At 40.6% G+C, this 23,615-nt stretch overlaps 1 long non-coding RNA gene across 1 annotated transcript in view; it reads right to left on the bottom strand.

Annotated features, from left to right (window-relative positions):
• Window positions 1–348: 348 nt before the first annotated feature.
• Window positions 349–23,615, bottom strand: part of LOC308644828 — a 35,566-nt gene continuing 12,299 nt past the window's right edge. Inside the window, exons 2-6 of the long non-coding RNA XR_014021092.1 lie at window positions 3,870–6,522; window positions 2,861–2,939; window positions 2,259–2,296; window positions 1,682–1,875; window positions 349–993 (exon numbers count right to left, since the gene is read on the bottom strand). This is a non-coding gene — a long non-coding RNA (uncharacterized lncRNA). The remainder of the gene's footprint in view (window positions 994–1,681; window positions 1,876–2,258; window positions 2,297–2,860; window positions 2,940–3,869; window positions 6,523–23,615) is intronic.

Here is a 23,615-nt window from a genome sequence, read left to right as displayed (position 1 = left end):
CACCATTGCAGTGTCCAAGTTCCTGTGCTAGAGTAATCCTTAATTACTTAATGTTACTTAATTAATGTTACTTAATAACATCCCCAAAGCACAAGAATACATAATGCTAAAGAGAAACTGTAACTTGCTCTCTTTAAGTGAAAAGCTATATTCATTTTAAGTAAAAGATATTTAATAAGGAAATACTTAAAGGATTTTCTTATTTTTACTTAAAGTATTTAGTAAGGAAAGTAAAAAATCATATACATATGCATAAGTCTCAAAATATACAAATATTTTGAGAAAGACCTCATTCATATAGATAACTATTATTATAATGTTGTAATTTTTCTATTTTTATTATTGTTAATCTTGTACTATGTCTAATTTATAAATTAAGTTTCATCATAGGTATGTATTTCAGGATTTGGTACTATCCACAGTATCAGGCTTCCATCAGGATCTTGGACTATCCCCACAAGGTAAAGGAGAACTACTGTCTCTAGAAAAATATAAGCTTATTCTAATGGCCACCAGTCACTAATTTGAAAAGTGTCCTTAAATGTTCACCATCTATCTCCTGGGAACTTGACCTTCAGCCAGAGAATGAACTGCCCAGAAATGTTGCCAGCTGGCTGAGACACTGTGAGTCTGTGAGCTGCTAACAAAGGTGTGAGTTTCAAGCCCATCGTTAGGGAAGCAGAAGGCAGAGTGGCCAGCAGTTTTGCACTAGGGTTAGAAAGAACTGGATCTGAATGTTGCCAGACGACATAGAATGCTTTGGAGTTCAAGTAACAGAAAATCCAAGTCACAATGGTTTAGTAGTAGAGGGAGTTTAGTGGCTGGTGTCGGACCACAGCAGAGCAGGCTCCTGAGTTGCTTATTCCAGTGGTTCCACGCTGGCAATGGCTTTCTCTCCATCCTGCTTCATCCTCAGATGGATTCCCCAGTTTCCCTCAAGGCTACTGGATGGCTGCAGGCAGCAATCAAGGCTGTCAGATTCCTCATTAGGGGCTAGCAGGAGAAAGAGATGGAGAGCCGGTGATCTCATTGTGATTGGCTATGGGGAATGCCCTGCACTGATGAGCATTACCAGGGTTGGTTTAAACCAATTGGAGTCTGGAATTGGGAAGTTATGCCTGTGCTAGGCCTCACACACTGTAAGTATGCAATAAACATGAGAGAGAAGAAAAGTACCACTGTATATGACATTCCTTTCTGGGCTTGTTCAATTGGGTCTTTTTTCTTCAGTGTGTGCAAATTAAATGGTGAAGAAAAAAAAATAAAGCTACAAAAGACTTTGTGTTCCAAGAGACGATGTATACGATGATTTATCAGGATTTGATTTAGGTGAAGAAGCTCACAACAAGAGTGTCCAAACACATGCAAGGACTATTTCTGAGTAGTGAGTTAAATAATGTTAAAATCAAAAATACAAAATGAAGAGAAATAAAACACACATAGCAGAAGAGGAGCAATTACAATTTATTAAGCATTTATGAGTGTTATGCTGAGCACTTCACACAAGTGCGAGTCTTTGCCGTTGGTTTTATTATATTTGTACATGAGAAACTGAAAGCTATTAAGTGACAAAACCTGGATTTGAACTCAAATTACTATGACTCCAAAGTTCATTCCAAGTTCTTTTCAAAACAACTACTTGGGAAGGAGGTTACCATTCATTCATTCATTCATTCTTCACCTGTGCTCTCAGCAGATGGTCTTGGAGTCCCTTCTGTGGGTCAGAGGCTGCTTGGTGTTTGGGGAAAATGGACACAATGGTGCCTTCCAGGACCCCACAGTACCAAGTTCCTGGGAATCCAAGTGTATTTAGGAGTTCCCAGGCCAAGGTTTGTAAGTGGCATGAGGTGTGCCCTTTTCTCAGTCCAATAAGAACTGTTGAATTGCTAATGAGGATGGAGGTTAGCAGTTGAGGGGCACAGTGTGCTGCAAGGCCTGTGAGACCCAGGGGATTACTCTCTCCCTGCAGCCCCCTCCACCATCTGCTTTCCTCAATTCGACAATTTATTCTTGAGACATCTCAGGGTAGAAGAGGTCAGATCTGATCGTCAGCGGTCACCTTAGTTCTTCATAACTCTGCTGTAAAGAAGTAACTGTTTCAAGGGAAAAATGGCTGGGACCAGATTCCTCATCATTCAGAATCTGGACTAGAAAACACAGAAGAGTCTCAAGGTTTAAATTATTGATTGTGTTCAAGTTGTCCAACTGCACTGAGACAGCTGGTGTGTGGCAGGCTGTACTGGGTACTGGGTACTCACCACTGCACACCATGTCCCTGGGCTCTGGGCTACTTGACCTGCTGGGCAGAAACGTACAGAACATGATACATTTTTTCACTGAGTCCTGTCTGGCGTACCCCAATGGGGCTGAACAAGCTGTTAAAGTTTAGAAAATAAGTCAAAACTCATCAGCCAACACTCGCTGTCCTGACTGCCCCCAAGTGATTGCACCCAAGGGAAATCTTTTTGACCCAAGCCCTTCTCAAGAGTCTTCTTCCCTATCAACTATGCCCCAACTTCCCCATGATCCAAAAACTGGGGCCTCCAAACCTCTGCCCTAGTGCTACAGCAGCCATTGGTTTTGACTGGTCTGCGTCTGGGCCAGTTGCTCAATATTTTGAGAGGTATCCCTAAATAAAGGCATACACTCCATCCCTCCTGGGCCCAGGAGAATGAGGAGGAAAAGCTGGGGCCAACAGAGGGAGAAGGCCCCAGAGAACACGCATCACAATAACATCTGTTGTTTCCCTAGATTTTTGAATGACCACACTTCAATCATGCTCCTGGCACTTCCTAGAAGTCTCCTTCCTCTCGCCCCACCCTGCAGTCATACTGCTTCCCATCCTACGGCCACTACTTACTGCTGAAGTCAATCACAAGGAGCCAAGATGGGTCACAAGAATGGGGGCAACCACAAATGTCTGTTCCCAGAACCTGTAACTGAAAAGAGAAAGGTAGAATCAAGCATATGGTGCTGGCGACCAAGATGCACAACTGGGATTGTGCTGTGAACAACTGGAGGTTAAAAGGCAAAGAGCCTTGGAGTAAGGAAACCTAACCTAGGTTATTGTTTCAGGTATTCACTGCTATGTAACAACCATCCCAAAACTTGGTAGCTTGAAATGGTAAATATCTATCATGACTCACTGGTCAACAGATTAGTTTGGAACTTCTGCCAATCAGATGAGCTTGTCTGGACTCTCTCATGTGCCTGCAGGAGCAGGTTGATCTAATATGACCTCCACTGGGACAGTTCATGCCTGCTCCATGTGACCTCTTATCCTCTAGCAGCCTGGTAGGGGTCCAAGAGAAAGGGCAGAAGTGTAGGTGCTCTCTTGAGACCCAGGTACAGAATTGGGACACTATCAGCAAGGCCTCATTCTATTAGTCAACAGCAAGCCCTCAGACCTTCAAAAATTGCAGAATCATGTTGCAGAGGGTGGAAACTGGGAAGATTGAAAACTTGTGGTCACTTTGGTGTTCAGTCTACCCCAATGACCTTGGAGATGCTTCCCTTCTCTGAACCAGTTTCATCACTATTTGAACAAAGCTGGTAGTAGTATATGTCTCCAAGTCTTGCTAGAATTGAATGTGAAATGTATAAAAGTACAAAACACCATGTTGGGTACACAGTAAGCATTATGTATTAGCTTTCATTATGCATGTATTTATGATTGCAACCCATTCTATTACCATTAGTTTGTATATTATAATAACTATCATGATGTTGGGTATTCATCTGTTGGGTTATGACTCCCCCAAGATACAAAGCCAATGAGATGGTTTCCAGAAATTCAGACTTTATGGAAACCCCAGTCAGCTCACCAGAGAGCTGCTGCTCAGAGAAAAGTGGTCCCCCATGGTTCTCACCTCCCATCACACTGCTGGTGAGGGTCACTGTCTTGAGATTGTTGCTGCACTGACTACTTGGTGTTCCTGGGGCCCAACGTCTGTCTCTCCATTGGAACCCTCCAAGGGATCAAAGTTTCATTGTAATTTCAGCAGAAACTACTAATTTGGGGCCAGCACCGCCCTCTGAAGAGGTGAGTAGGCTTCATTCCAACGATAGTTGAATTTCTCATTTGCTCCCCGCGCAGAACCCTCTCGAGGGGGATGATGTAATTCGAAGTGGCCAGGGTGTACTGTGAGTGAGGGAAGAAGTTTCCTTTCTTCTTTCACTATTCCAACCCAAATCTCCAAGAATTCAAACCAGTTGGCAATTTCTTGGAAAAGGGAATTAGTGTAATAGTTCTGCAGAGAAAGGGGGTGTTTGTTTTAAATGACCATTTTGTTCATGATGATCCTGGCATGGTATACTCTGAATGCACCATAGAGGGAAAGCACAGGAACACTCTCCATGAGGCAGCATGTTAATTTCATTTACCACCGCAGTCTTCCCATCTGCTAAGGGATGCATCCGGACAATTTTCCACATATAATTCACAGTTCTTTGTCATTGAGGCTCAAACAGAATCAACAGCTTGATCAAGACCCCATGGCCAGGATTTCAAGGGCAATACTGCCATTTTTTGCCCTTGCTTAAAGCTAAAGCTGGTCTTCTGTGAGCACATCCTCTGACTTGTCTTTGAGTTTCGGTTTCTCTCTCTCCTCCTACCTTGTTTCTCCGCCCCTCATAATTTTTCTTTGTCCTTCCATTTTATCAAGCATATATTTCTGCTTTGCAAATGTGCAGTCTAAACAGACACCTCCCATAGATTATGTTGCCACAATAACCATTGTCAGGCCCAGACTGGCTAATTGTAGCCCCCGCCTCCGCTTCATCTGGCCAGGGCTAAGATGGATGCTCAATTTGCATTATTTATGTCTTTTTCTCTGTGTTTCCGTGGTGTGCTTTTGCATAACATGTGTAAAATTTTGCTGACATGGAGAATTCATTTGGCTTGAAATGCTCAAAATAGTTGCGGGTAGGGGATGAGGAAGAACCTGGTTTGTATAAATTCGTAGCCATCTGACAGCTTTGTGCTCATCTGTTTGGAAAAAAAAAAAAAAATGGGCATTTGCTCCTAGCATGGGAAGATGGTATTTCATGAGTTCATGAATTACAGTGGACAATGAGGTGAGATCTTCTGCTTAAAGAGCTTTGGTTCCACTTGGATTGTCGGTTTCCTGCCTTCCAACTGAGGTCTATGTGAAAGTTCAATTGCAAGCCTGTTGCTACATTGTATTGACAAATAAAGAACATCAGAGTGAGGAGACTGTACCCTACATCTGACTGAATCCCATAGAGGAAGAAAGTGAGACTCAAAAACTTCAAATGCTAGCCTAGTTCATCCAACTGCCACCAGCTAGTTAGAAAGTATGCAGTTGGTCCTTAAAGTCCCTCCAATAAAGTAGCAACATTGTTACAAGGGACCAGGCAGTATTCACTAGGACATGTTATCATCACCTTCATTTCATAGATATGAAAGCTGGAACACAAAGAGGCTAAATTATTTGTTTTTTAGTTAATTGATAAAGTTACACAGCTCTAAATAGCAGAGCTGAGATTCACTCCAGGTGTGCAGGCTCAAGAGTCCCAGATCTAACTAGCCTCCTCCTGGGCTGCCCCATTCCCCCACAGACTGGTGCCCAAAGTCTTCATTCTTATTCTACCACAGACAGCCTTCTATGATCCTGCTTCTGTTGATTTTTCTCACTTCATTTCTGCATAGTGTAACCTGGTGCTGGGAAAAGCAGTCTCATTTGAGCAAGTGTGGGCCATCTTTCTGCTCCCACTTGGCCAGAATGTGCCTTGGGCCAGGAACACTTCCTTACCAAAAGGCAAGCACAGCCTGTGCTGGGCTTGTCACCTTTCCTGGGAAGGAAACCTTGTTTCAGACTGAGTGTGCCTTTGTTCTGCTTAGATGCATGTATCAATGGCCTTCCGACAGGCCACCCCCACTTCTGTAACTCAGACTCGCACAGAGGGTGAGAGAGGACTCTTCTAGGCCCACCAAGTGGGGTGTGTGCAGCCACATCTGATCCAGAACAGATCTGCTGGCCATGGGGGTGCAAAGCATTGCCCAAGTAGATGTCATGCATGCTCTCTCCCCTCTTGTTGGCAAACCCTGTGCCACTTGAACCTAGGGTCCCTGTGTCTTTTCCTACCAGCCTTGAGTTGTGCATTCCCCGGGTGGCACTCACCTGCCTTTGACTCTTGACTACACTCATGTCCTATTCTATCGGCTGCCCATCCTGACTGCCCAGTGAATGGCAGGGTGAAATTGATGTACTGGGGACTGTTTGTTGGCTATTCATGTGCATTTGCTCTTCCCTGGGGACATCAATGATTTTTTTCTTAGGCAGAGAGACTCTGGGCTCCAGGGCACGGCATGTGACTCGGGATTGGCCAATTAGAGCATCCTGTTCCAGTTAGGAGCCAGACAGGTGATCCCATGAGTCTGAGATGTAGAAAGACATTTGCTGTTGAGAGAAGAATAAAATTCTCTCCTTTTTCACCAGAGCTCCAATAGAAAAGGACAAGAGGCAGGAGTTCTTGACAGTTATCTTGTCGCATGGAACCCTAGAATGAAGACAAGGTCAAAATCAAGAGGTGGAGACATATAGGTCTTCTTGATACTGCATGAGCTCTTAGTTCGAGCTGTGTCTAGAACCAGCTACACTCCAGATTGCTAAGTTCCCTGAGCCCCATGTTTCCTTTTTCACTTAAGCCAGTTTGAACCGGGTGCTGTTATCTTGCAGTGCGAAATCCTGCCAGGTTACTGAGCTTCACCAGACCCCAAGTCCTTAGTCTTTCAACCTTGTCACACTATCTTGAACACTCTTGTCTTTGAACTTCCTCTTTTCTCAAGCTAAAGTATCAAGAAGAGAATGCAAGTCAAGCATCTTGTCTTATTGTGTCTGCTTCTGTCCTCTAACATGTAAGTTTCATGAGAGAAACAAATATACTAAAACATCTTACCATCTTTCAATGCTGAATCTACAGTGCATTGAAATAGATCCTGGGACATCATAGGCAGTCATCAATAATGTTGAATAAATGAATAGTTTCCCCTTATACCCCTATGTAGCTTGGTCTTCCTTCCCTACTTCCTTTGAGCTAAGTGATTCATTCTTATCACACAGAGTCACTATTACTAGGTAACATGATACCTTTCCTAAACTGTGAGTTCCCTAAGGGTGCTACTACTTAACTCTTTGTATTCCATATGCCTAACAGAGTTCCTGGCATAAATTAAGGGCCCTAAATAATGATTGCTAGAGGGACTTAATTGATAGACTTAACAGAATATTATTTTCATTACACCAACTCAAGCTTTCTTACCTCCCTGGTTGAAGTCTTTGCTGTCATTCATAATCCCCACATAGTGCTTAGGTATGCTCTCTCTAGTGGGCAAGATAGGACCCTGCCTCCTTCATGGATCAAGACAGGATCAAGACACAAAAAAAGGGCCAGCCACCCCTCCTTAGGTTAAGGAATACTCAAGCTAAAGGTGCTGATTCTTTTAAGGAACTTCTAAAAATAATAGGAGGAGGTAAAATAGTTAATCCACACTATGATGTCTTTTACAGGAACCATTTTTGGTTTCTCACAAGAGATCAAGAGATCAAGAACTTTTACCCAAGGACTTGTCCAAGCCTTATTCAAATTATAATCTTCACATATCAAAGTTATTTAAAAAGTAAAAATCTATTATTAAAAATCAATGGTAGAATTTTCTGATATAGAACCTTAGAAAAATGATGAAAACAAATATCAATTTCAGATTATGTACATATTTTTACTGCACAGAAGTAAAACAAAGTGTTCAATAAAATTTCTTGGGCAAAAAAAATAAAAAATAAAATTTCTTAGGCATAAAATATATTCCATAGGAAGAAAATTATATAATAGAAGTAGAATATAAATAATGCATCTAATGAAATAAAGAAATGGCATAAAATTTCAATAGATTTTTTGCTACTTTCTTAAAAAAATAGGAAGAATCAAATTGTTGAGATACTTAAATTCTATGTCTACTTTTTAAAAAGTTGTGTGACTTTTTAATAAATATGAATTATGTGACTTTTTAATTGTTTACTGTCAGTACCAATGTCAGAAATCATGTCCTTTCTAACTTTTGAAACTTGTGATAAAGAATATAAACATTAGCCTAAAAGTGTGACAAGGTACATGTGCACCAATTTTTTAAAATGTGAAAAAAAAAGAATATTAAAAAACCCTTTCAGGGATAATAAAGTGTGAAAACCCTTGCTACATTTACTTCTGCTCAATGATTTTTTAACACAAATTTCCTTTCCTTACATAATACTGTAATCCCCAGTCCACCACCATCTGTGGATTCAGTTATCTGATGGTCAGCTACAGACTGAAAATATTAAGTGGAAAATTCCAGAAACAAACAACTTATAAGTTTTAAATTGCACACCTTTCTAGTAGCATGAAGAAATCTTGCACCATCCCACTCCATCCTGCGTGTGATGTGAATCAGCTGTTTGTCCATCATATCCCTGCTGTCTATGCCACCCATCCATTAGTCACATGGAGACCCTTTTGGTTATCAGATTGATTGTAAGAGTACAGCAGTTCTTGTGTCCTAGTAACACTTATTTTATTTAAGAATAGCCCTGAAGTTCAAGAGTAGTGATGCAAAGGAGGCACCAAATCACAAAACACAGAAGGACAGACAAATTCTATTTCTATGTGGCATTGATACAGTGCACATAGGAAGAACATATTGGATCTAGGGTTTGGTATGATTAGTGGTTTTAGGCATCCACTGTGGTCTTGAAATGTATCCCCCATGGATAAGGGGGGATTACTGTATTTATTTACACTCTTCAGATTGTATTTTGTAAAACAAAATTTAGATAACTCCAAAAGCTTCTAGTTGCTATACCATCATACCAATAGACACATGCTTCTCAATTTCTTCATCATTAATCTACTTAATAAACATTATCTGTGCCGGTACTAGACTCAGATACCTGTGCCTGGCCCTAGGAAGGTGACTGCTGGAATCAAATACAAATGTTCCAATTACAGAGTCTAATAGTGATCAAGTTCTCAAGTTGCATTCAGTTGACACAACTGGATGAGAATTGAGAGATTCTAGTCGTATTCTGAAAACCAAACTGGTTTTAGGAGGGTCTAACACAACCATTATCAATTATGAGTTAAGAGTTAAAAACACATATCACTATTCCAAATCTATATTTCTACTCTTAATTGAAAATCTCCTTGGTTCTCTCATTGCCCTCTAAAAAGAGGAACTAAGCCAACCTACAAGGAGGTCAGTGTCAGACCTAAAAAACCTCCAGCAGAATGGGCTATGTAGGAATATCAATATTTCAGATCTGTCACTCTGTGCCCCTAGATTTTGCAAATGCTCTGAAGATTATGGACTTCTGATCTGTAGATGATTTATGTGCCACAATGTGACCAGCTTTGTTGAACAGAGTCAGCTATATATTTGGGAGCTAGAAGATGACATTAATATTGCCCATATTTATCACTGAGAGGAGACACACAAGTTACAAACTGTGATTCTGAGATCTGTGGGTACAGAGTCACCAGTGTGTGCTGTTTTCTGATGTATGAATGATGCATGTGTTAAACCCAGCAAGCTTTTCTAAAAAGAATTGTTTACTCTCATATTTCTATCTACCTTCCTTCCTTAACCTACACATGCACATTTGCACATTCTTCACACTTTAGTGTGTTTCTTGCACAAAACAATCCCTTCTTTGATTGTTCAGAGGTAAGTGCCTATTGGGCTGGAACTATGGTGTGAAATCTCACTATTCCTAACTCCTCTAGGATGGGCTGGCAGGGTACAGTTCTGCTATCTCATTTTGTTGTTTGTGTTTTGTTTTTAGCAATCGGAGATCAGCTGATGCTGTTTTTTCTCAGTGATTAATTGCAATATCAAGAAGAGCCCTGGCTCACTATTCTTAGAAACCACCTTTAGGCATTAAAAAATGCCTTCTTTATTCACTCATTCAACAAATATTTATGGGCCACTTAGAGTATGCAAAGCCTTAGGCCAAGCTGGAGAGAATATTATCTACATTTCTTGGATTCTAAACATTCATTTTTTTACATCTTTGTGTCTCCAATGTCTCTGAATTTGGGATGTTTCCATGGCAATGCTTTTTTTTTTTTTTTAAACCCTGCTTGGTACCTAAAAACAATGCTGTGTCTTAAAACCAATGGCCTCTTAGGGTTGATGAAATCCTGCATGGCCCATGTCATCTCTGTTCCACCAAAAGAGGGACTATACAAAATAAGAGGAGGTAAAGAAGCAAATCAATTATCTTTTTCACTTTTGGAACTTTGGGAGCAAGAGTACCTTTGAGCTGCCATGGTTTGAAGATGACCTGTGAGTATCATTTCCTCGTGCTCTCCCTAGCCACAGAAACATATCATAGCTTCCCATGGATTATCATGGTTACTCTATGGTTCTTAAATGCACAAGTCAAAAATTGTGTGTGTGTGTGTGTGCTCGCGCGCACGCTGTGTGTGTATATGTATGTGTGTATGTGTGTGTGTATGTGTGTGGTGCTTCCTACCAAAAAGCTCATTAGGAATTTTATTTTTGATCTGTTTTGAAGTCCTAATTTGCAGATACTTTCTTAAAATATAGTGATGACAAGTCAAAAGAAGTTAGTTGAAATTATTTTTTTCCAGCAACAGAAATGTTTATTCAGTTGAACATCTACCAACTTTCTATGATGGACCAAACAACAACATGCTATTAGAAGACATGAGATAGAGAAAGATGGGAGCTAGACAGATGATAAATAGATAGGAAGGATCTTATTTTTGCCTTCAAGGGACTTAAAATGAAGAGACTGTAAACCACTAACGCTTATGCAAGGAAGAATGAATGAATCCTGGAACTAAGACCCCAGGACGTCTTCATTGGCTCTGCATCTTCAGGTGGCAACACATTTACCTTTAAATAAGACAAAACAAAGGTCTTTTCCATTTTCCTCTGAAATATGGCTACCTGGGGTGGGAAAGACCTCAGATAACCAGATACCGGAGTGCATGCCCAGAATCCCAGAGGCTCAGGAGGCTAAGGCAAGAGAATCACAAGTTCAAAGCCAGCCTCAGCAACTTAGCAATGCCCTAAGCAACTCAGAGAGACCTTGTCTCAAAATAAAAAATAAAAAGGGCTGGGGATATGGCCCAGTGTTAAAGCACTCCTAGGTTCAATCCCTCAGAGAAAAATAAAAACAAAACAACAACAACCAAAAAAAAAATTACAAAACAGATCTAGCCCTTCCATCGTTGATGTGAAGAAACAGTTCCCGTCCCCTGGGGGACAAAGAGGTCCACGTATTTTGAATAGTCACCAAATTTCCTGGGTGTGGTACAATTGCCATTGCTGGTTTCCACCCACTGGCAGGTGCCCCCTCCTCCCTCCACAGGGCTGTGTACATTCCTGTTCTTGCTCCATTTACCCCAACCTTGTCATTGTTCTTCAGAATCTTCACCTTGAATCTCCTCATAAAATGATCTTTCCATTCTTTGAACGACAAGTCTGTGTGACCCAGAGTATATATTAAAAGCAAGTTTCCCTGCACCAGGTAGGAAAGAGAAAGAAGAAAAAAAAATGTCTTCCCTTCTAAAATGTGGGGCTTTGGGATACTAAAAGAGGCTGAGAGAGTTCATCCTTGGGTCTCCCCTCCTGGAATCTCAATCTAACATTTTGCCCCCACACATGTGGCAGATGATAGCATGAATGACAGATGATTGTGGGTCAGTCTCCCTCTCCCTGAATGCTGACTTCCAAGCTACCCTCTTCTCCTACCTGGCATCCAAGGGATTAAACATGAAGTTATTTAAAAAGATAAATTTGAGCTTAAGGTCAGCGGAGCCATCACAGGACCCCCAAAGAAAAAGTTTCAAAGAAGCTAAAATATCAAAAGAGATTAAACTATGAGACAAAAGAAACTCCACACAAGATGGCGGCGGGAAGTGAGTAAGCCGCTCTGAGCCCCGCGCCGCGGCGTCTGAAAAGATGAGGTAAAGATCATTAAAGGAGATCTGTCGACAAAAACCCAGCACCGTGTCAAGAAAGGGGCCTAGGTGGAGTGAATCAGCCACTAATCCAGCCAAGGTGAAGGGAGTACAGCACGACTTCAGCGCGAGCAGTAAGGCTGCAGCCCGAGCCGCCCGGCTCCCTCAACCCCTTCTCCTTCTCCTTCCCCTTCTCCTCTCCGCCTTTCCACCTTGCTTCTTTCTCCCCAGCCGTCTCTCCTCCCAAGCTCAGTCTCTAAATTTAGATCTCAACTTCTTTCCCCCACCCCGCCCGCTCTCCTGCGTGTCTGGTACCCGGACCGCGCGGCCCTGAGGCGCCGCCTCCCCTCCCCCAACCCGCACCCCCTCCCCGGGGGTCCCGAAGGCCGCCGCCGCTGCCGCCGCCGCTGCCGCCGCCGCTGCTGGCGCCGCCTCCCGTGGAGCACCATAGAGCAGACTCTTCACCGCGCGAATGAACTGCCGAATTATATGAAACAGCTGATAAGATGAGCGACAATTTAAAATCCAAGTGATCCGAGAACACGCACTGAGCTCTGACCCGCTGAATTCAAACTCCCGGTCACCTGCTTCCCGCAGACAAACAGCTATGACTCGGCATTAATTCATCCCGCTGAAACAACTGGTCAGCCCTTCTCATCATACGAAGGTAAATGCCTACCGAGCCTTCATAAGTAGTGGCCACAGGTTTGAAACGGGGCTTGGGAGAAAAGGACCCACCCGTAGAATTAGTCTCCCGGCAAAGGGAAACCGTGTCATCAGACTGCTGCGGAGGAGATAACTGCGTTGAAACAGGTGTGTGATCCCATAGCCTTGCCTCTCCACACATCGGGAAAACTCTAAGAGCCCCTCCCAGCTCTCCCGTAAGGGCACCTCCCAGCTCTCCTGTGAGTGCTTCAGCCAGCCCGAGGGAATCAGAGGTGGTGCGGGTCCCGCAAGCGGAAATACCGCTCCCACCAGGGCTGACTGCTGAGGTCTCTTGCACCACCTACGGGAAGTGGATACCAGAGGGCAAGTAAAAGCCGCTGAGGATTCTCAGCCCCAAACTCTACAAGCTTAGGGTCTGAGGGAATGGCAAACTGGAAGAGTGTGCCCAGTCGTTCATGAAAACAGGGCTCCCGGGAGCAGCAGACTTGGCGTGTAGCCAGTATTGTGGTGAGAGGGGCCTGGCTAGAGAAAAAGTGGGAAGTGACTAGACACAAGAGGAGGCCCTAGACACTCAGGATTGGAGACTCGCCCAGTCTGGGAAGAGCTGCTGCACAGTGATTGGTTCCCGCGTATTGACAGGAGAAACTTGACCTGGTGGGCACAGCGCCATCTACTGGAAGAGAAGTTAATCAAACTCTAAGACTGCATTTATTAGGTTTTTTTTTTTCTTTTTCTTTTCTCCTTTTTTTTTTTTTTGATTTAGGTTTTTCTTTCATTTTCATTTTTTTCTTTCTTGTTGTTTTATTAATTTTTTTTTACAAAATATTTTTTTAAATTTTTTTTCTACTAATTTTAACTTAAATTTTTTTAATTATTATTATTATTTTTTTTAATCTTTTTCTTTTTTAGTTCCTATTCTTTTTCTTCTTTAGTCTTCTCATTTTTCTTATCCCCCCTTTTTTCTTGAATTCTACCTGCCTACTCTCATTCTCTTTAGAGACTTCTTCCCTTCCCTTCAAATACCTTTCCTCCCAAGCATCAAACTAATTTATAGGAGTAAACAGTAACTCAGCAGTCAAACAGAACAAGAAGCAACATGAGCAGCTTCAAAAAACAAGGAAGAAAAGGAGTACAAACAACGCAGGACAGCCTAAATATTCAGGAGGACCTAGAGTCATCAGAAAAATGGTCATATAAAGAACTCAAGGAACACCTAAGACAGATGGAATGGAACCTTAAAGAGGATACAAGACAGCAAATTCAAGCAGCTAAAGAACACATTGAGAATGCATTTCACAAACAGATAAAAGAAGAAGTTAAGCATCTTTATCAGGAGATAGAGACTATAAAAAATAATCAAACAATAATCCTAGAAATGAAGGAAACGATAAACCAAATTAAAAACTCAATTGAGAGTATCACTAACAGAGTGGAGCAAGTAGAAACCAGAACATCAGATAATGAAGACAAAATATACCATCTTGAAAAGAGTCTAGCCAACTCAGAAAGGCTGGTAAAAAATCACGAGAAAAACATCCAAGAATTATGGGATAACATTAAGAAACCGAACTTACGAGTCATCGGGATAGAAGAAGGTACAGAGATTCAAACCAAGGGAATGAGAAACTTGCTGAAGGAAATAATTACAGAAAACTTTCCAGAAATAAAAAAGGAAACAGATATACAAATTGAAGATGCATACAGGACACCGAGCACACAAAATCACAGTAGACCAACGCCAAGACACATTGTTATGAAGATATCCAATATACAGAACAAAGAGAAAATATTAAAAGCTACAAGAGAAAGGAGACATATTACATTTAGGGGTAAACCAATACGGTTAACCACGGATTTTTCATCACAGACACTGAAAGCAAGAAGGTCATGGAACAATGTATTTCAAACACTGAAAGACAATGGATGCCAACCAAGAATTCTGTATCCAGCAAAATTAAGCTTCAGGTATGACAACGAAATAAAAATCTTTCATGATAAACAAAAGTTAAAAGAATTTGCAGCCAGAAAACCAGCATTGCAAAGCATTTTGAGCAAAACACTACACGAGGAAGAAATGAAAAACAATAACCAAAACCATCAGTGGGAAGTGCCGCAGTAAAGACAGAGGGCAAGGGGAAAGACAATCATGGAGAGACAAACTAAATTTTTTTTTTTTTTTTAAAAAGGATAAACAATCAAACATGGATGGAAGTTCAAACCACATATCAATAGTAACTCTGAATGTTAATGGCTTAAACTCTCCAATAAAGCGACATAGGCTGGTATCATGGATTAAAAAAACAAATCCAACAATATGCTGCCTCCAGGAGACACATCTGATGGGAAAAGACATACACAGGCTGAAGGTGAAAGGATGAGAAAAAATATACCACGCACATGGTCCTCGTAAGCAAGCCGGGGTGGCCATCCTCATATCGAATAAAATCGACTTCAAGACTAAGTTAATCAAAAGGGATAAAGAAGGTCATTATATACTGTTAAAAGGAACCATTCACCAAGAAGACATAACAATTATCAATATTTACGCACCAAACAATGGTGCTGCGACATTCACAAAACAAATTCTCCTCAAATTCAAGAATCAAATAGACCACAACACAATAATTATGGGAGACTTCAACACACCTCTCTCACCATTGGACAGATCCTCCAAACAAAAGTTAAATAAAGAAACTATAGAACTCAATATCACAATCAATAACCTAGACTTAACTGACTTATATAGAATATATCAACCATCATCAAATGGATATACTTTCTTCTCAGCAGCACATGGATCCTTCTCAAAAATAGACCATATATTATGCCATAGGGCAAAACTCAGTAAATATAAAGGGGTGGGGATAATACCATGCATTTTATCTGATCATAATGGAATGAAACTGGAAATCAATGATAAAAGAAGGAAGGAAAAATCCTACATCACATGGAAAATGAACAATATGTTACTGAATGATCAATGGGTTACAGAAGACATAAAGGAGGAAATCAAAAAATTCTTAGAGATAAACGAAAATACAGACACAACATATCGGAATCTATGGGACACAATGAAAGCAGTTTTAAGAGGAAAGTTCATCGCCTGGTGGTCATTCCTCAAAAAAAGAAGAAACCAACAAATAAATGAGCTCACACTCCAACTCAAAGCCCTAGAAAAGGAAGAGCAAAACAACAGCAAATGTAGCAGAAGGCAAGAAATAATTAAAATCAGAGCGGAAATTAATGAAATTGAAACAAAAGAAACTATTGAAAAAATTAACAAAACTAAAAGTTGGTTCTTCGAAAAAATAAATAAGATCGACAGACCTTTAGCCATGCTAACGAAGAGAAGAAGAGAGAGAACTCAAATTACTAACATACGGGATGAAAAAGGCAATATCACAACAGATGCTACAGAAATACAGAAGACAATTAGAAATTATTTTGAAAATCTATATTCCAATAAAATAGAGGATAGTGAAGACATCGATAAATTTCTTAAGTCATATGATTTGCCCAGACTGAGTCAGGAGGATATAGACAATCTGAACAGACCAATATCAATAGATGAAATTGAAGAAGCCATCAAAAGACTACCAACCAAGAAAAGCCCAGGACCGGATGGGTATACAGCGGAGTTTTACAAAACCTTTAAAGAAGAATTAATACCAATACTTTTCAAGTTGTTTCAGGAAATAGAAAAAGAGGGAGCTCTTCCAAATTCATTCTATGAGGCCAACATCACCCTGATCCCGAAACCAGACAAAGACACCTCAAAGAAAGAAAACTACAGACCAATATCTCTAATGAACCTAGATGCAAAAATCCTCAATAAAATTCTGGCGAATCGAATACAAAAACACATCAAAAAAATAGTGCACCATGATCAAGTAGGATTCATCCCTGGGATGCAAGGATGGTTCAACATACGGAAATCAATAAATGTTATTCACCACATCAATAGACTTAAAGATAAGAACCATATGATCATCTCGATAGATGCAGAGAAAGCATTCGACAAAGTACAGCATGCCTTTATGTTCAAAACATTAGAAAAACTAGGGATAACAGGAACTTACCTTGACATTGTAAAAGCTATCTATGCTAAGCCTCAGGCTAGCATCATTCTGAATGGACAAAAGTTGAAGGCATTCCCTCTAAAATCCGGAACAAGACAGGGATGCCCTCTATCTCCACTTCTATTCAATATAGTTCTCGAAACACTGGCCAGAGCAATTAGACAGACGAAAGAAATTAAAGGCATAAAAATTGGAAAAGAAGAACTTAAATTATCACTATTTGCAGATGACATGATTCTATACCTAGAAGACCCAAAAGGGTCTACAAAGAAACTACTAGAACTAATAAATGAATTCAGCAAAGTGGCAGGATATAAAATCAACACGCATAAATCAAAGGCATTTCTGTATATCAGCAACAAAACTTCTGAAATGGAAATGAGGAAAAACACTCCATTCACAATATCCTCAAAAAAAATAAGATACTTGGGAATCAACCTAACAAAAGAGGTGAAAGATTTATACAATGAAAACTACAGAACCCTAAAGAGAGAAGTAGAAGAAGATCTTAGAAGATGGAAAAATATACCCTGTTCATGGATAGGCAGAACTAACATCATCAAAATGGCGATATTACCAAAAGTTCTCTATAGATTTAATGCAATGCCAATCAAAATCCCAACGGCATTTCTTGTAGAAATAGATAAAGCAATCATGAAATTCATATGGAAAAATAAAAGACCCAGAATAGCAAAAGCAATTCTAAGCAGAAAGAGTGAATCAGGCGGTATAGCGATACCAGATTTCAAACTATATTACAGAGCAATAGTGACAAAAACAGCATGGTACTGGTACCAAAACAGGCGGGTGGACCAATGGTATAAAATAGAGGACACAGAGACTAACCCACAAAGTTACAACTATCTTATATTTGATAAAGGGGCTATAAGCATGCAATGGAGGAAGGATAGCATCTTCAACAAATGGTGTTGGGAAAACTGGAAATCCATATGCAACAAAATGAAACTGAATCCCTTTCTCTCGCCATGCACAAAAGTTAACTCAAAATGGATCAAGGAGCTTGATATCAAATCAGAAACTCTGCGTCTGATAGAAGATAAAGTTGGCTCCGATCTACAGATTGTGGGGTCGGGCTCCAAATTCCTTAATAGGACACCCATAGCACAAGAGTTAACAACTAGAATCAACAAATGGGACTTAATTAAACTTAAAAGTTTTTTTTCAGCAAAAGAAACAATAAGAGAGGTAAATAGGGAGCCTACATCCTGGGAACTAATTTTTACGCCTCACACTTCAGATAGAGCCCTAATATCCAGAGTATACAAAGAACTCAAAAAATTAGACAATAAGATAACAAATAACCCAATCAACAAATGGGCCAAGGACCTGAACAGACACTTCTCAGAGGAGGATATACAATCAATCAACAAGTACATGAAAAAATGCTCACCATCTCTAGCAATCAGAGAAATGCAAATCAAAACCACCCTAAGATACCATCTCACTCCAGTAAGATTGGCAGCCACTATGAATTCAAACAACAATAAGTGCTGGCGAGGATGTGGAGAAAAGGGTACACTTGTACATTGCTGGTGGGACTGCAAATTGGTGCGGCCAATTTGGAAAGCAGTTTGGAGATTCCTGGGAAAGCTGGGAATGGAACCACCATTTGACCCAGCTATTGCCCTTCTCGGACTATTCCCTGAAGACCTTAAAAGAGCATGCTACAGGGACACTGCCACATCGATGTTCATAGCAGCACAATTCACAATAGCTAGACTGTGGAACCAACCCAGATGCCCTTCAATAGATGAATGGATAAAAAAAATGTGGCATCTATACACAATGGAGTACTATGCAGCAATAAAAAATGACAAAATCATAGAATTTTCAGGGAAATGGATGGCATTAGAGCAGATTATGCTTAGTGAAGCTAGCCAAACCCTAAAAAACAGATACCAAATGTCTTCTTTGATATAATGAGAGCAAGTATGAACAGAGCAGGGAGGAAGAGTAGGAAGAAAAGAGTAACATTAAACAGAGACTTGAGATGGGAGGGAAAGGGAGAGAAAAGGGAAATTGCATGGAAATGAAGGGAGACACTCATTGCTAAACAAAATTACATATAAGAGGTTGTGAGGGGAATGGGAAAATAAACAAGGAGAGAAATGAATTACAGTAGATGGGGTAGAGAGAGAAGATGGGAGGGGAGGGGAGGGGGGATAGTAGGGGATAGGAAAGGTAGCAGAATACAACAATTACTATTAGTGCATTATGTAAAATTGTGGATGTGTAACTGACGTGATTCTGCAATCTGCATTTGGGGTAAAATTGGGAGTTCATAACCCATGTCAATCTAATGTATGAAATATAATATGTCAAGAGCTTTGTAATGTTGTGAACAACCAATAAAAAAAATGTAAAAAAAAAAAAATAAAAAGATAAATTTGAATCCACTCTAGTTTATATAGGGAGGGGAGTAAATCACTTGCAAATTTTGCATTTTGTTTTTAGTAACAGATTTGTGGGGACAAATCAGTTTCTAGACAACTCAACTCTATATCTAGCCCCTGTACCCTCCAGGGGAGCTTGTGGGCCACATCACCCTAGACCTGGAAGTCCAAGGTGACAGAGACTCTTCCCTTATCCAGGACCCAGAAATTGTTCCATTTTTACTGTTTAACCCATGAAACACCTGCAAGACCTGTCAACAAAAGGAGAAATATAAAAAGAAAAATCACCCATTCTAAATAGGTCCATTTATTTCAAAACAACTCATAGAAACAAAAAGCTTTTTTTCCCCTTAGTATGTTTATGCTGCCTAATATTTAGGACTTCAAGTTTTGGGGCTTTAATATTTTTCAGGTAAAGAAACTAGCTCATCACCCTTCTTCCTGTGATGTGGAAGTAGTTATAGTTTATCTGAAATTCAGATTGAATGGGGTGTTTTACATTTTGTTCTGGCAATCTTATCCTTACAGACCATTGCTTGGGACTCTACAAATACTTTCTACCCACGATTTCTTCTGATCAAAGAGATTTCAAGAAAATAAGTAGGTACTGATGATAGCAATTCAAGTATTGGGCAGCCTATCAAAGAGGAGGATCTCTTAGCATCTCAGAAGTCATAGTACAAAGTCTATTATGAAAGGAGGCCTATATAGACATAAGAAAGAAGAGGAGGCAGCCAGCAGCAAAATAAAACATCAAAGGGAAACAAAGCATCTTCAAGATCCAGCGGACACTGCATGCTGGTCCCCTGTGCTAGGTCAACATGTGCCACCCTGGAGAGAGCTGACTCTGATCAGTCTTCTTCACTCTTAAGCCTCTAAGCAAGTGGAAAATGAGACCTTAATTCAGCACTTTGGAAACCATGGCACTCTGACAAAGGCCCAGCTTATTTTCTGTTTTGCATCCCAGCCAGGACTTTCATGCAAGTTCTCAAAGGCAAGGTTAATATTTATAGGTGGAAAATGGTACTAGGTACCTTGATAAGCTCACAGAAACAGTTAAATGTGTGTGTGAATCATTTAATTACAGTATCTGGAATATATAAACATGGCACATATTATCTCCCCCCACCCCACTTTTCTTTTCTTGACCTCAAAATTTGATCCAAGTCTGGGAGTTAAAAAGTCCCATTTTGTGTAATCAGGTTCTGGTTGAACATGATTGCTGAATTATTTTAAATTGAAGACACATGTCTGGGGGTTGAGCCATATGTATTATTTCAGGATGGTGTCCATTAGGTCTTATCCACAGGGGCTATCTTCAACTTTTGCCACATTCAATGCATTCTTTATACATCAGTATTTGCAAAATGGTGAATCATATATAAGGGAAAATTGGAGGGAATATGGTACTCATTAAAGGGTGATTTTTTGAAATTATCTGAAATGCATTATTCAGACCTGTTTCCAGTCTCCCCTGCTAAGGGTTCCAATGCTGGTTAGAAAAGTTCCAGGGAAAAGAAAGAGAGATTATTTTACAGATAATAACAATGCATAAATAAATACAACTTTGCCATTATGTAAGCTCCTTTTGCAAGACTCTATCTTTGAAGACTTTACAACTAAATCAACATTTACTTTAATTCCTTCTCAGCCCTCGACACATTAAATGCCTTAATTGCAAATCTAAATTGCTGCCGTCTCTACAAGCTTTTCACTTTGAATACATGCGTCCCTGAACCATGGCTTTGTCAGACTTCACCCTGTAAGGGCAACAAGTTTACTTTATAAATTGTTGTATCATGTCAAGGGCCCCCTGCCCTGACTCAAAGATTGCTTGCTCTCCAAGAGGAGTAGCCAGGGTAAGGGAGTAACTGGAAGATTGAATCAGCGCAATGATCCAAGCACACCTGACAGCACTCTACTCCAAAGGTCCTCCTCCCCGAAGCAGGAGCTGGGGCTTCTATCTGATGGCTGTTCATTTGTGAAGCTTCATGGAAGTATAATTCACACACCATAGTTGAAGTATACAACTTAACGGTTTTTAGTAAATTTACAGAGTTGTGTAACCATCACTGCAATCTAAGTGGAGAACAATTCTGTCATCCCCCAAAGGAACCTTAAGTTCTTCTGCAATTCCTCCTCATTCCCATCTCTAGTCCTAGACAGTCACTAATCTACTTTCTGTCTCTCTAAATCTGCCTTTTCTGAACATGGTACAGAAAAGGAATCATACAATGTAGTCTTTCTGACTTTTTCCACCAAGCATAACTTTTTGAGATTCATCCATGTTTTAGCATCTATCTTACTTCATTTTCATTGCCAAGTAATAGTCTGTTGTATAGATATACCACATTTAGTTCCCCCAGGCATCAGGTTGATGGCATCAGTATTTATTTGGGTTGCTTCCACTTTCTAGCTTCAGACATTTAATAGCTATGAAAAATGCTGCTGTGGACATTAGTGTACAAATAGACATTACCAAACGAATTTGAGGTAGGATTGCTATTGTAATTCACAGTAAACTTTAAGTTGAGTTTGATGTGTTTGTTTTAAAAGGTTCCTCATGCTTTTATTAAAATGCCTGTTAAAAAGAACATTCTAGAGTAAGTAGGCACCTGAGAGTTTTAAGAAATAACATTTATCAGAATGAGAAGCTTAGTGATTTTTTTGACATGAAGTGGTTAAGAGTTAGTAAAGAAATCACTGGAAGGAAATTTCAAGAGGAAAAGCAACTGGAGTAACAAAGAGAGAGACTCTTCTGCACCAGCTTCAACCTGGAGTTTAAAGAGCTCAGACCCACACACACTCACTGCAAATACTCTTTCTGACATCTTCAGCACATACTGCCTGATTTCTGGAAGTCCTGCTCAATTAAATAACATGGAAGCTACTCGGGGAGAAGTGAAGTTGGAAGTGGCAGGGAGGTGAACAGGTCACAGCACAGGGAACAGAGTTGTCAGGCTTTGTTTACTCCCAGGACTTCTAAGGACTTCAGTAGCTGATAGGAGATGCCAGCAATTCCATTGTCAGGGAATGAGTGTTGTTCCAGTTGGCAAAGTGGCTCTATCAAAAACTGTCCTAACACACGACCCCAAATCCCCCTGCTAGAGCCATGAAACATCCAGCCTGTGGAAAATCCTCTCCCCAGAAAGCATCTTGGAAAAGCAGGCATAGAAAAAGCAGTGAGGCTGATGGAAGGAGATAGCAACCAAAGATCAAACCCAGCATCTTGTCCTGGCTCTGCTCTAACCCTGACTGGAATCTCTAGGCCTCAGTTTCCTCCTTGTGAAATGAGTGGAATGCACATTGGATTTCTTCTTGGAGATTTTTCCATACCCAGGGTTCTGGTTCTCTGACGGTTTTAAGAACTTACGCTTTTGAAACCCACATTTAAAAGTGAAACCAGCATCATCATCCTGTTAGCAATTAACTTACTTATGTCAAGAGACCGGGTCTGGAACACCAACTGGTGAGTAATTAGCATTTGGAACACATTTTTTTTAAATGCCACCCAGGGTCCCAGTGGCACACCAACTCTATTTTGCAGATAGGAAAATTGTTGTTGATTTTGCTACATATTCTCTTGCAGGTTGTTTAGCTTCTTTGTGTAGGAGTTGGGAATTGAATCAACATTTTAGGGTTTCCAGACCTTGATTATATCAATTAATCCAGATTTCCTGAGAGCAAAGAAAATATTCATTCAAGGACCTGAATAAAAAAAAAAAAAAAAAAAGCAGAAACAAACAAACAAAAACCCAACCACCATTTGAAAAATTTCTCACTCCCTGCCTGCTCCCACCCCCCAAAAAAGTCTTTTCCTTCTTCCTGTTTTTACTTTATGGTTTAGGTTCTTATTGGAATGGTGAGATCCTGATAGAGAAAGAAAAGGGAGGGTAGTGGCAGTGTGGAAATACACCATAAGGCCCATGGTCTCCTGAGAATAAAGAACGTTGTCACTGAGGAGAATGTCAACACGTTTCCTCCCTTCTCTGTTGCCTATGTCCTCTCTCACCCATGGAGCAAGCTGACATCGCCTGGCCAGCTCTCAAACACAAGCCAGCCCCTGAAGGCTTAACATGCTTTCATGAGGACAATTCAAGTACATCTCTTGCTGGAAGCCAGCCAGGTCCATCCCTTCCCGGTCGCAAGAATCAGCCACGGAGTCCCCAGAGGTGCCTGTTCTGTTGAGCTTCATGCAAAGTATTCCAGGGCCTTGGCATTAGGACTATCCTAAAAAGCCAGTGGCCAGCCTGCTAGTGAAAGAAATCTGGGACAGATGGTATGAAATTGAGATCCCATCATCACTACCCTCTCCCAATGCTGGCCTGTTACTTTGGCAAATCTCCACAAAGCTCCATGGCACACATGCTGGCCTTGCCAGAGGTCTGTGACTTAAATATGGATGCCTGAACATCACAGCTGATGAGGAGGTGGCCCATGAAAGAGGAGACTGCATTAAGTCATGTGG

The sequence above is a fragment of the Spermophilus citellus genome (genome assembly GCF_964194105.1).
Source record: "Spermophilus citellus genome assembly, chromosome: 3".
NCBI lineage: Eukaryota > Metazoa > Chordata > Mammalia > Rodentia > Sciuridae > Spermophilus > Spermophilus citellus.
The sequence above is the reverse complement of the archived record's forward strand: the minus strand, read 5'-3'. Positions and strand labels throughout refer to the sequence as shown.